The sequence below is a fragment of the Rhinopithecus bieti genome, unplaced genomic scaffold (genome assembly GCF_001698545.2).
Source record: "Rhinopithecus bieti isolate Rb0 unplaced genomic scaffold, ASM169854v2 scaffold_32008, whole genome shotgun sequence".
Taxonomy (NCBI): Eukaryota; Metazoa; Chordata; class Mammalia; order Primates; family Cercopithecidae; genus Rhinopithecus; species Rhinopithecus bieti.
This window is the reverse complement of record NW_016814433.1, coordinates 626,363-638,182: the sequence shown is the minus strand read 5'-3', so window position 1 is coordinate 638,182 and position 11,820 is coordinate 626,363. Positions and strand designations below refer to the sequence as shown.

The 11,820-nt window shown below is 48.8% G+C and overlaps 1 protein-coding gene and 1 long non-coding RNA gene across 2 annotated transcripts in view; one reads left to right on the top strand and one right to left on the bottom strand.

Moving 5' to 3' along the window:
• Positions 1 to 4,944: 4,944 nt before the first annotated feature.
• SCIMP (SLP adaptor and CSK interacting membrane protein) overlaps positions 4,945 to 11,820 on the top strand; it is a 24,683-nt gene continuing 17,807 nt past the window's right edge. The window contains exon 1 of the mRNA XM_017850720.1: positions 4,945 to 5,054. The gene's annotated coding sequence lies outside the window, so the exon portion shown is untranslated. The remainder of the gene's footprint in view (positions 5,055 to 11,820) is intronic.
• Positions 5,645 to 11,820, bottom strand: part of LOC108514448 (uncharacterized) — a 27,952-nt gene continuing 21,776 nt past the window's right edge. Inside the window, exons 3-4 of the long non-coding RNA XR_001881222.1 lie at positions 9,548 to 9,729; positions 5,645 to 5,891 (exon numbers count right to left, since the gene is read on the bottom strand). This is a non-coding gene — a long non-coding RNA (uncharacterized LOC108514448). The remainder of the gene's footprint in view (positions 5,892 to 9,547; positions 9,730 to 11,820) is intronic.

Genomic DNA, 11,820 nt, shown 5'->3' with positions numbered 1-11,820 from the left:
GTGGAATAGGAGTTGCCTACTCCTATTCATCTCATCTCCTCCACAGTGCCCTGGTTTTGACAACTATCCATGGATTAATGTACCTTTGTGAGAGTCCAGGGAAGAAATTCTAGAACAGCGTTGGAGCAAAAAATCTAAACATAGGAACACTGAAGAAAATAAAAAGAACAGTTTCACTGCATCACCCCTGCCCATAGGTGGTACAGGTCAGTGACACGACAGACCCCCTCAGCCCACAGTAACTCCCACAGGGAAATGTAAAAGTATAATGAGTGAACACTCAGCTTCCCCAGCTGTGCAGGATGCTTCCTAAGAGTCCTCCCTCTTCTTCATTCCACCCAGAATACTGAAGGGATGCACATGAACGAGTAGCTGGGAGAATGTGGAGGAAGGAACAGAGGCAAGAGACTCACAGCAATCAGAGTATAAAACTCAACAAAGGGTCACATACCTTACTAGCTGCTTCACAGACTCCATCAAGGGCCTGCCCACAAGCTGCTTGGGATGCCTTACCTGTACACTCTCCAGCTGGCCCATGGGCACCCCGAATACTCTATGTGCTTCACCGCTCTCACCACCCCATGGCTGGACCTCTCTAGGAGTACCCTGGACGTCAAGTGTAGGGCTTTACAGATGGTTTGCAAGCACACGCACTCAACAGGCTTGACACCGTAGGACTCGGAGAAGGCACACAAATGAGCATTTCAGGGCACTGCCCCTAAGGAAAACAAATGGGAGACTCTCCATGCTTGGCCTGGCTTTGCAGTATTAACAGAAGGTATACCATCTTAAGAATCCCCCCCATCCCAAGAGCGAACAAGAGGAGTGGAGTGGGTGCATCCGTAGAAAAAGTGCGAGATAGCCTCAGAATCCCTGAGCCTGGTTAACTGGTGAAGGTGTTTTCCTCCCAAAGCCAGTTACCAAAGACAGGAAGAAGTGACTTCTTCAAGTAAATACAAAGACAGTAATGTAAGACTTTAAGCAACATGAAAACTGAGGAAGCATGACACCATGAAAGGAACACAATAATTTTACAGTAACCAACCCCAAAGAAGTGGAGATCTAAATATTTCCTGACAAGGAATTCAAAATAATTGTTTTAAGGGAGCACAGCAAGCCACAGCAGAACACAGACAACGAAAATTAGGAAAACAATACATTTAAAAAGGAGATGTTCAACAAGAGTGAAACTCTGTCCCAAAACAAAAACAAACACAAAACAAGAAAAATTAGCTGGGCTTGGTGGCATGTGCCTGTAATCCGGGAGACTGAGGCAGAAGAATTGCTTGTACCCGGGAAGTGGAGGTTGCAGTGAGCCGAGATCGCACCATTGGACTCCAGCGTGGGCAACAAGAGTGAAACTCGAAAATAAAATAAAATAAAAATAAAAAGATTTTTAAAAAATTGTATATCTGTATGGGTATTTGCCATAGAGCTTTCAGGACTGGTTGTTGCCCTGGGTGAGTCAGTGAGTGAGCAGTGATGCATATGAAGGTCTAGGACATTACTGTACATGATGCAGACTTTACAAACACTGTACATGTAAGCTATACAAGTTCATTTGAAAAATAATTGTGCTATGATGTTACAAGGGCTATGACATCACTAGGTGATATGAATTTTTCAATTTAATTATAATCTTATGGGACTACCATCTAATATGCGGTCCATCATTGACCAAAACATCATTATGTAGATATAATGTATATGCTGCCCTTTAAGGAAACACACAGGCTGAAAGTGAAGAGATGGAAAAAGATGTTTGACTCCCATGTCCATTGCAGCATTTTCCATAATAGCCAAGACATGGAAACAACCTCAGTGTCTACAAACAGATGAATGGATAATGAAAATATAACTATATATTTAACTATATGTTATATACATATAACTGTGTGTGTGAGAGAGAGAGAGAGACAAAGACAGACAATATTATTGAGAATTAGAATTTTATTGAATCTTTAAAAATTAGAATAGACTAGGTACAGTAGCTCATGCCTGTAATTCTAACACTTTGGGAGGCTGAGACAGGAGGACTGCTTGAGCCCAGGAGTTTGAGACCAACCTGGAAAACATAACAAGACCTCATCTCTACAAAAAAATACAAAAATTAGCCAGGCATGGTGGCATATGCCTGTGGTTCCAGCTACTCAGGAAACTGAGGCAGGAGGATCGATTGAGCCCAGGAGGTCAAGGCTGTGGTGAGCTGCGGTTGCACCACTGCACTCCAGCCAGGGTGACAGAGTGAGATCCTGTCTTTAAAAACAAAGAAAAAGAAGGCCAGATGTGGTGACTCATGCCTGTAATCTCAGTACTTTGGGAGGCCGAGGCGGGCAGATTGCTTGAGGTCGGGAGTTTGAGACCAGACAGGCCAGCACGGTGAAACCCCATCTCTACTAAAAATACAAAAATTTGGCCGGGCGCGGTGGCTCAAGCCTGTAATCCCAGCACTTTGGGAGGCCGCAGACGGCGATCACGAGGTCAGGAGATTGAGCCCATCCTGGCTAACATGGTGAAACCCCGTCTCTTTTTACTAAAATAATACAAAAAATTAGCCGGGCGAGGTGGTGGGCGCCTGCTAGTCCCAGTCTACTCAGGGAGGCTGAGGCAGGAGAATGGGCGTGAACCTGGGAGGCAGAGCTTGCAGGCTGAGCCCTGAGATCCGGGGGGCCACTGCCACTCCAGCCTGGCCGCCGACATGGAGCGAGACTCTGCCTCTCAAAAAAAAAAAAAAGAAAATACAAAAAATTTGCTGGGCATGGTGGCACGCACCTGTAATCTCAGCTACTCGGGAGGCTGAAGTAGGAGAATCGCTTGACCCCGGGAGGCAGAGGTTGCAGTGAGCCGAGATTGTGCCACCGCACTCCAGCCTGGGCAACAGAGCGAGATTCTGTCTCAAAAAAAAAAAAAAAAAAAAAAAAAAAAAATTCATGGCAAAATCCCTGGAGCATTTTCATGTTTATCAATTGAATTCTTTCATTTTACAACAAGGAAACTGAGGCTCAGAGAAGGGAAGGATTCACAAAGAAAGTTGTTGTCAAACCAGGCCTGGAATTCTGATCACCTGACACCTCAGCCTTGAACTCGGTGTGCAAAAGGCAATTGTTGGAAATAGGGTTACAGAGTTTACTATACCACACAGCTGAAATGGGGTCCTTAAAGGTTAGCAAAATAATTGATTGATTGATTGATTGAATGAATGAATGAAACACAAACCAAGAAGTCACAGCTTTGTTAGTCTAGGATAAGTTCTATCCACAGAAGCATTTATTCACCCTTCAGAAGAAATTTTTTTTTTTTTTTTTTGAGACGGAGTGTTGCTCTTTTGCCCAGGCTGGAGTGCAGTGGCTCGATCTCAGCTCACTGCAACCTCCGCCTCCCAGGTTCAAGCGATTCTTCTGCCTCAGCCTCATGAGTAGCTGGGACTACAGGCGCCTGCCACCATGCCTGACTAATTTTTGTATTTTTAGTAGAGGCGGGGTTTCACTGTATTGGCCAGGCTAGTCTCAAACTCCTGACCTCATGATCCGCCTGCCCTGGCCTCCCAAAGTGCTGGGATTTCAGGCATGAGCCACCGCATCTGGCCTAGCAGAGAATTTTAAATTGGCTTTTAGGAAGGTTTTTTAGCAGCTAAACTTTGGATGAGCCTAATAAGAAAGAGTTCAGGCCTTGGCCAGGTGCAGGGGCTCATCCCTGTAATCCCAGCACTTTGGGAGGCAGAGGAGGGCGGATCACAAGGTCAAAAGATCGAGACCAGCTTGGCCAACATGGCGAAACCCTGTCTCTAAAAAAAATACAAAATTAAAAAAAAAAAAAGAAATTAGTAAACACTGCAAATCACAAATCTTCTGAGCCAGATGTTTTGTTTTGTTTGAGATGGCGTCTTGCTCTGTCGTCCAGGCTGGAGTGCAGTGGCATGATCTCAGCTCACTGCAACCTCTGCCTCGTAGGTCCAAGCAATTCTCCTGCCTCAGCCTCCCGAGTAGCTGGGACTACAGGCGCCCGCCAAAACGCTTGACTAATTTTTGTATTTTTAGTAAAGATGGGGTTTCACCATGTTGGCCAGGCTGGTCTCGAACTACTGACTTCAGGTGATCCGCCCTCCTCGGCCTCCCAAAGTGCTGGCGTGAGCCACTGTGCCCAGCCAGAGCCAGGTGTTTGTTAAACATTTATCAGACATATCAGGTTATCATCATTATTACTGAAATCGACAACTCATTCGCTCTGGGCAGACACAACACACATCCGTTTGCCTATTTTTACTAATGTGACTGCTCATTTGAGTCAGAAGCAGCCAATTCAACAAAATGGTTAATTGGTTTCCCCACCCCATCCCCCATGTTCAGAGGGGCCGTGGGCCTCGCTGGGAGTTTCTGTCCCACAGTGTTGCAGGAGGGAACCCAACTCCGTCAAAATGCTCCACTGGCCACATTTCTCAATGTCGCCACTCACACGCCCTTAGAAACAGGAAGCCTGTCCCTTGCCTCCTCCGAGCAGAAGATGTCTCAGCAGTTCCAGGGTGCACAGGAGCTTTCAAGAGTCATCCTCATTGTGAGATGGTGAGTTTGTCACGCATGAGCTGGTTTCTTACCTGGATCTGTCTCTGCGTGGGAGTCGGCGTCCTGTCGCTCTTCTTGAGACTAAGACTACCACCTCCAGGAATGCTCAGGGCAAACTCGTCTGTGGGGACACCTCGCCCACCCACACTGCCAAGTCTCCACCCTGGCCCCTGGCCCCCACCAGGACGCCCTCCCATACCATGAGGGTCCTCTGGTGGGTCTTGCAGGAGTGACACAGGGCAGTGAGAAGATTCTGGCTTCCGGACAGCTGCGGACCGTCAGCTTCCCTGGAAAAGGGATGCTTGCCTACAGATGACGCCTGGGTCTCTCCCCCGTGGGCAGACTAGAAAGGGGAAGTGGTCAGGATGAGGCTCACTGTCTCGAGCGGTGGGTGGAGGGCCTGTGAGTGAGGAATGCCTCTCGCCAGCTGTGCCTGAACCGCAGCACTCCGGCCACTGCTGTCTCCTTAGCCGCTCGGATACCTTCACAGTTCAGGTAAGCATCTCGGCTTTCCAAGGGACTGTTTCCTGCTCTCTTCACAATAGACATCTGTCAGTGCTGGCATCAGGACATGTGTCCCTGGGAGCCACCGAGGGGCCCCAGGCCAGGGGATTGCAGCCTGGGGCCCTGGTACGACTGCTGCGTAGGGTTGGAGAAAAACTTGCATTGAAGAATCTGCTCTGCCGGTAACTGGCTGAGTGACCTGAGGCATCACTTCACTTCTCTGGGCCTTTTCCTCCTGTGTATGTCGGGGCAATGAAGTCGTCTACCTCTCGGGTTGAAATGAGATAATAACTGGGAACGAGAGGTGTGAACTGTAACGAGTTATTCCCACTCTCTGGATGCCAAGAGTGTGTTTTGGGACTGATATGTGAGAAGACTGTCATGGCGCTGTGCTGGAGGTAGGGGTGGGAGCAAGGCACTGACTGTGTTAATTTATTTATTTTTATTTTATTTATTTATCTATCTATTTTTGAGATGGAGTTTTGCTCTTGTTGCCCAGGCTGGAGGGCAGTGATGCCATCTCAGCTCATTGCAACCAACACCTCCCGGGTTCAAGCGATTCTCCTGCCTCAGCCTCCTGCTCTTGAACTCCTGACCTCAGGTGATCCGCCTGCTTCAGGCTCCCAAAGTGCTGAGATTACAGTGGTGTGAATTTAGGCTATGTCTTGGGGCTCTTGGATGAAAGACCTGGAACACCTCCAGTCTTGGTACCGTTGTCATTGCATCTCTGGCTTTAAGTAGTTCATTAGGCACCTTCCCTTCCGGAGGCCTCGAGACCAAAGTGTGTTGGGCTGGCGTGAGTTCTCGGTAGAGCCATCTGCTTTTGCCCTGTAGAAAATTATTTCGAGAAGAGACCTGGGTTCGGCTTCACCATATCCACTCCCACTGCCTTGTGTATCCACTTGTCCCCGAGGTCTTGGCCATGAAGCAATGCAGAGCACAGGCTTCACTCTGCCTCAGTGGTAAATAACGACTGAGAGGCAGGCGGGGCACAGTGGCTCACTCCTGTAATCCTAGCATTTTGGGAGGCCAAGGCGGGCAGATCACAAGGTCAAGAAATCGAGACCAGCCTGGCCAACATGGTGAAATCCCGTCTCTACTAAAAATACAAAAATTAGCTGGACGTGGTGGCGGGTGCCTGTAGTTGCAGCTACTCGGGAGGCTGAAGCAGGAGAATCATTTGAGCCTGGGAGGTGGAGGTTGCAGTGAGCCAAGATTATGCCACTGCACTCCAGCCTGGTGACAGAGCAAGCAAGACTCCATCTCAAAACAAAACAAAACAAACCAAACTACTGAGAGGCTTAAAGCAAGGAAAGGATAGGGTCACACTGGTATTTGGCAGTCAGTGGGGAGCCAGATGGGGCTAGGGGCCCCGAAAATGGAATGGTCCAGGTACAGAGATGAGGACTTGGACTACATTTGGAGACTGACAGGCTGAAGCAGGGTGGGGATGGGGTCTGGAAAGAGGAATGAGGTGAGGTTTCTGGTCTTTCCCAGAAGTGAAAGGATAGAGAAGGGGAGAAGAGAGGCTGGACTCCTTTTAATGACCCTGCCCTGCACTTCCCCATGCACACTTGGGTTTTAAGTTGCCAGTGACTATCCACATGACCATTTCTGGTGCTGACATCAGTGAGAAGGACAACTGGAGCCAGACTCAGTGGCTCACGCCTGTAATCCCAGCACTTTGGGAGGCCGAGGCAGGTGGATCACTTGAGGTCAGGAGTTTGAGACCAGCCTGGCCAACATGGCAGAACCCCATCTCTACTAAAACTACACAAAAAATGAGCCGGGTATGGTGGTGCATGCGTGTCTGTAATCCCAGCTACTCAGGAGGCTGAGGCAGGAGAATGGCTTTAACTGGGAAGTAGGGGTTGCAGTGAGCCGAGATTGCACCAATGGAGTCTAGCCTGGGCGACAGAGCAAGACTCTATCTCAAAAAAAAAAAAAGAGAAGGACGAGTGAGAACAAGGCCTCACTGAGCATGAACAGCAACAGTCTGGGAATTAGAGGTGAACTGGGGCAAGAGCTGCTCAGGCCAACCAGCCTAAATGTTCTCTACAGCCTCTCAGACCCTTGAGATCTAGGCTGAGATTAGTTCGAACCCTTATTCTAGGCCTGCGGAAGTCCAAAGCCCTCCCCAAGACTTCTGTGGACTCCCGAGGAGTCCACCTCTTTTTCCATGGTCCGCAATGGGCCTGCAGCCTCTGTGGGTTAAACTGTTTATATTGCACTGTTTATATTCCACCCCTTTCTTAGTTCCCCACACCCCCAGAACAAATCTGCTCACAAAAGCACTGGCAGATGCAGCAGACTTTACCAAAGACTAAGCGGGGGGCCACCAGAGGGACTTGTAACGCACCAGTGCAAACAACTACACACGGAACATAACAAGGCCCTGCTCTGAAAATGTCTTTGCCATCCCATCCCTGAGGACTTTCTATTGGTTTCTTCTCTTGTTAGCAAATGAGGCCCGTTCTGCTCATCGCACAGTAAGCCGATCACTGAGGTGACCAGTTTTTTTTTTTTTTTTTTTTGAGACGGAGTCTTACTCTGTCACCCAGGCTGGAGTACAGTCGTGCGATCTTGGCTCACTGCAACCTCCGCCTCCCAGGTTCACGCCATTCTCCTGCCTCAGGCTCCCAGGTAGCTGGGACTACAGGTGCCCGCCACCTCACCCGGCTGATTTTTTGTATTTTTTAGTAGAGACGGGGTTTCACCGTGTTAACCAGGATGGTCTCGATCTCTTGACCTCGTGATCTGCCTGCCTCGGCCTCCCAAAGTGCTGGGATTACAGGTGGGAGCCACCGCGCCGAGATGACCAGTTTCGCAGCAGAAAATGTGTTTATTCATGAGGCAGCCAAGTGAGGAGATGGGAAAATAGGTCTCAAACTGACTTCCTCAAAGATGGGGTTTAGAGACGTTGATGGGACAAAGAAGCAGGTGGCCTAAGGTGTGGGGAAGGTGATTGGAGGCAAGGAAAAGTAGGGCATCAGCAATGTGTGCAAGCCTAGTCAAGCTTCGTGGTTCTTCATAGGATGCCGGTTCACAAAATGGTGGCATTAGCATGACTGAGGATGGAGTTTTTGGTGCTCTGACATCAAACGTCACCTACTGGACACTCTCACAGACCAAGTTGAAGGACTGATGGTCATAAGTGGCTTGAACTGGATAAGAGCTGACCTCACGTTCCTGAAAAACAACTTTTTTTTTTGGACGGAGTTTCACTCAGGCTGGAGTGCAATGGCAAGATCTTGGAGGCTCACTACAACCTCCACCTCTCAGGTTCAAATGATTCTCCTCCCTCAGCCTCCCGAGTAGCTGGGATTACATGTGCCCACCATCGCACCTGGCTAATTTTTGTATTTTTAGTAGAGACGGGGTTTCACCACGCTGGCCAGACTGGTCTTGAACTCCTGACCTCAGGTGATCAGCCCACCTTGGCCTCCCAAAGTGCTGGGATTACAGGTGTTGGCCACCATGCCCAGCCCCTGGAAAACAACTTAAACAACCATTACTATGATGACCTATATGTCAGAGATGTTATCTAGCAGGAAGCTAGTGGAATTCGAGTTAAATATTGCTTAGCTACATGACTTTTAGCTATATAGTTTGTTTTTTGTTTTTTGTTTTTTGAGACGGAGTCTCGCCCTGTCGCCCAGGCTGGAGTGCAGTGGCCGGATCTCAGCTCACTGCAAGCTCCACCTCTCGGGTTCACGCCATTCTCCTGCCTCAGCCTCCCGAGTAGCTGGAACTACAGGCGCCCGCCACCTCGCCCGGCTCGTTTTTTGTATTTTTTTAGTAGAGACGGAGTTTCACTGGGTTAGCCAGGATGGTCTCGATCTCCTGACCTCGTGATCCGCCCGCCTCGGCCTCCCAAAGTGCTGGGATTACAGGCTTGAGCCACCACGCCCAGCCTGTTTTTTGTTTTTTTAAAGACAGGGTCTCACTCTATAACCCAGGCTAGAGTGCACTGATGGTGATCACAGCTCACTGCAGCCTCAACCTCCTAGAGTCAAGCCATCCTCCCACCTCAGCCTCCTGAGTATCTGGGACTACAGGCACATGCCGCCACATCTGGTTTGTTTGTTTGTTTGTTTTTAGTAGAGACAAGGTCTTGCCGTGTTGCCTAGGCTGTTCTTGAACTCCTGGGCTCAAGTGATCCTCCAGCCTCGGCCTCCCAAAGGGCTGGGATTACAGATGTGAGCCACTGATCCCAGCAGCTATATAGGTTTTAAGATCAACAAGAAGTAAGTGACTAAAACCAAGTAAAGTAGGTTAAGTTCTGCAGGCCTAATCTAGCCCTTGGGTTCACTCCCACCTTTGTACCATCGTGCTGGCTCCCCTTCTTCTCACCCTTCCATCCCTTCTTCTCATCACCTTCCCTCCCAGAACTCCAAATTCTCCCCCTCTATAACCCAGAGGAATTTAACATTCCCCACTTCCTACCAGCAAACTTCATTCCTAGCCCCGCCAGCTTTGCAGACCTGGAGATCCTCTGCAGGGAGAGTAGGGAATTCTCCTCGTCGGGTAGCTGCCCTTCTTTGAAGACATTTGGCGATTGTAAATAGAACTTGGTTGGTTTACCCTTAATAATGCCTCATGTTTGGTGATCTTCTGCACACAGAGCTCTTTTGCATGCATCATCTCTTGGAAGCTTTTCAGAAGCCTGCAAGGAGATGTTAAGGGTCTTATTCCAAGTGCAACAGCTAAGTGGGAACAGGAAATCTATTCCCCCTGGCCAGGTACAGTGGCTCATGCCTGTAATTCTGGTACTTTGGGAGGCTGGGGCTGAGGATCACTTGGGTCCCGGAGTTTGAGACCAGCCTATGCAACATTTTTTGTGCATCTACAACATTTTGTTGTCTCAACAAAAAGGAAAGGAAGGTAAAAGAGAGGAGAGGAGAGGAGGGGAGGGGAGGGGAGGGGAGAAGAGAAAGGAGAGGAGAAAGGAGAGGAGAAAAAGGAGAGGAGAGGAGAGAAGAAAGGAGAGGAGAAAGGAGAGGAGAAGAAGGAGAGGAGAGGAGAGAAGAAAGGAGAGGAGAAAGGAGAGAGGAGAGGAACGGAGAGGAGAGAAAGGAGAGGAGAGAAAGGAGAGGAGAGGAGAAAGGGAGAGGAGGGGAGGGGAACTTGTTTCCCTCGATGGCCAGCCTATGGCCCTTCAATGCTTCATTTATGTGAATATGTGTATACCTTTCACAGTGTAAACTATATTTCTTACTGAATATCTTATTTTAAAAATGCTAAATAGGCAGAACACCGTGGCTCATGCCTGTAATCCCAGCACTTTGGGAGGCCAAGGCGGGTGGATCACCTGAGGTCAGGAGTTCGAGACCAGCCTGACCAATATGGTGAAAACCCATCTCTACTAAAAGTATAAAAATTAGCTGGGTGTGGTGGTGTGTGACTGTAGTCCCAGCTACTTGGGAGGCTGAGACAGGAGAATTGCTTGAATCCGGGAGGTGAAGGTTGCAGTGAGCCGAGATCGCACCACTGCACTCCAGTCTGGGTGACAGAGCAAGACTCCATCTCAATTAAAAAAAAAAAAAGCTAAATAAACCCACAGTCTCAGAAATTCCTGGTGAAGGAAAATGTGATTTCTGTCCCTGACGCCCTGGAAATGCCCTTTGGAGAAATGAAAGTGAAGCTGACGTGGTGACTGCCTTCAGCTGCTCTCCCACTCACCCGCCCTCTTCCCTGTGGAATGGTTGCCAAATCCTTTCCGCTGAAACCACCCAGAACTGCAACAGGCTCACTCATGTTCCTTGAAAATGTCATGGACTAGAGGAATAGGGAGAAACAAAGGGGAAGCTGGAACTCCACCTCCCCAGCATTGTATGGCCACTGCTTCCCAGCCAGGCTCTTGACCCCAGTAGCCAAAGGCCAGCGTAGAACGGGGAGCCTGCCCAGGGTCGCGTGTTCAGATGAGGCTTTGGAATTAGACTGCACAGCACAGGAATTTCAGGTACTGGACCCAAAGTGACTTCTGCCTGCATTCTCCGGGGGGATGTCCATCTATAGCAGGGGAAAGAGACTGGGGCATCATCCATTCATTCACATATTCACAGATATGTATGGAATGCCCTGCCCCAGGTGATGTTCTAGGCTCTAGAAACACAGTGGTAATTACAGGCAAAGCCTCGGCTCTTACGGCTCTTATGGTGCTTACCCATCAGTGTGGGAGACAGACAAGGAACAAATAAACGAAGAGGACAAATACACTAAGAGACAACTGTCACTGTCACAGGCTCAGTTGGAAGAAAAATGCATTTCACTTTTTTTTTTTTTTTTGAGACAGGGTCTTGCGCTGTTGCTCAGGCTGGAGTGCAGTGGCACAGTCATGGCCCAGTGCAGTGTCACACTCCTGGGCTCAAGCCATCCTCTCACCTAAGCTTCTCGAGTAGCTGGTACTATAGGCATGCGGTGTTATGCCCAGACCGTTTATTCCCCGAAGAAGACCACCAGAGTCCAGAGTCAAAGCCAAGCGGCAAGGATCTTTAATGCAAGTTCGAACTTGGTCCCTCCGTTCTACAACATACAAGAGGGCCCCGAATGATGCATGTGCCCGCTTTTTATAGCCCGATGCATACAGGATATGTAAGGTTACAGAGGTACAAAGGAATTCTTTTGGTTGCAGCATTACAACTGGTAATTGGTTAATACAATTAACAGTTTTCTATTTGTTCCCGCGCATTTAGTAAAACTACAAACGGTTGTGACCTTATCAGGGGCTCTCTAGGTGGTGTTTCTGAGATGTGTG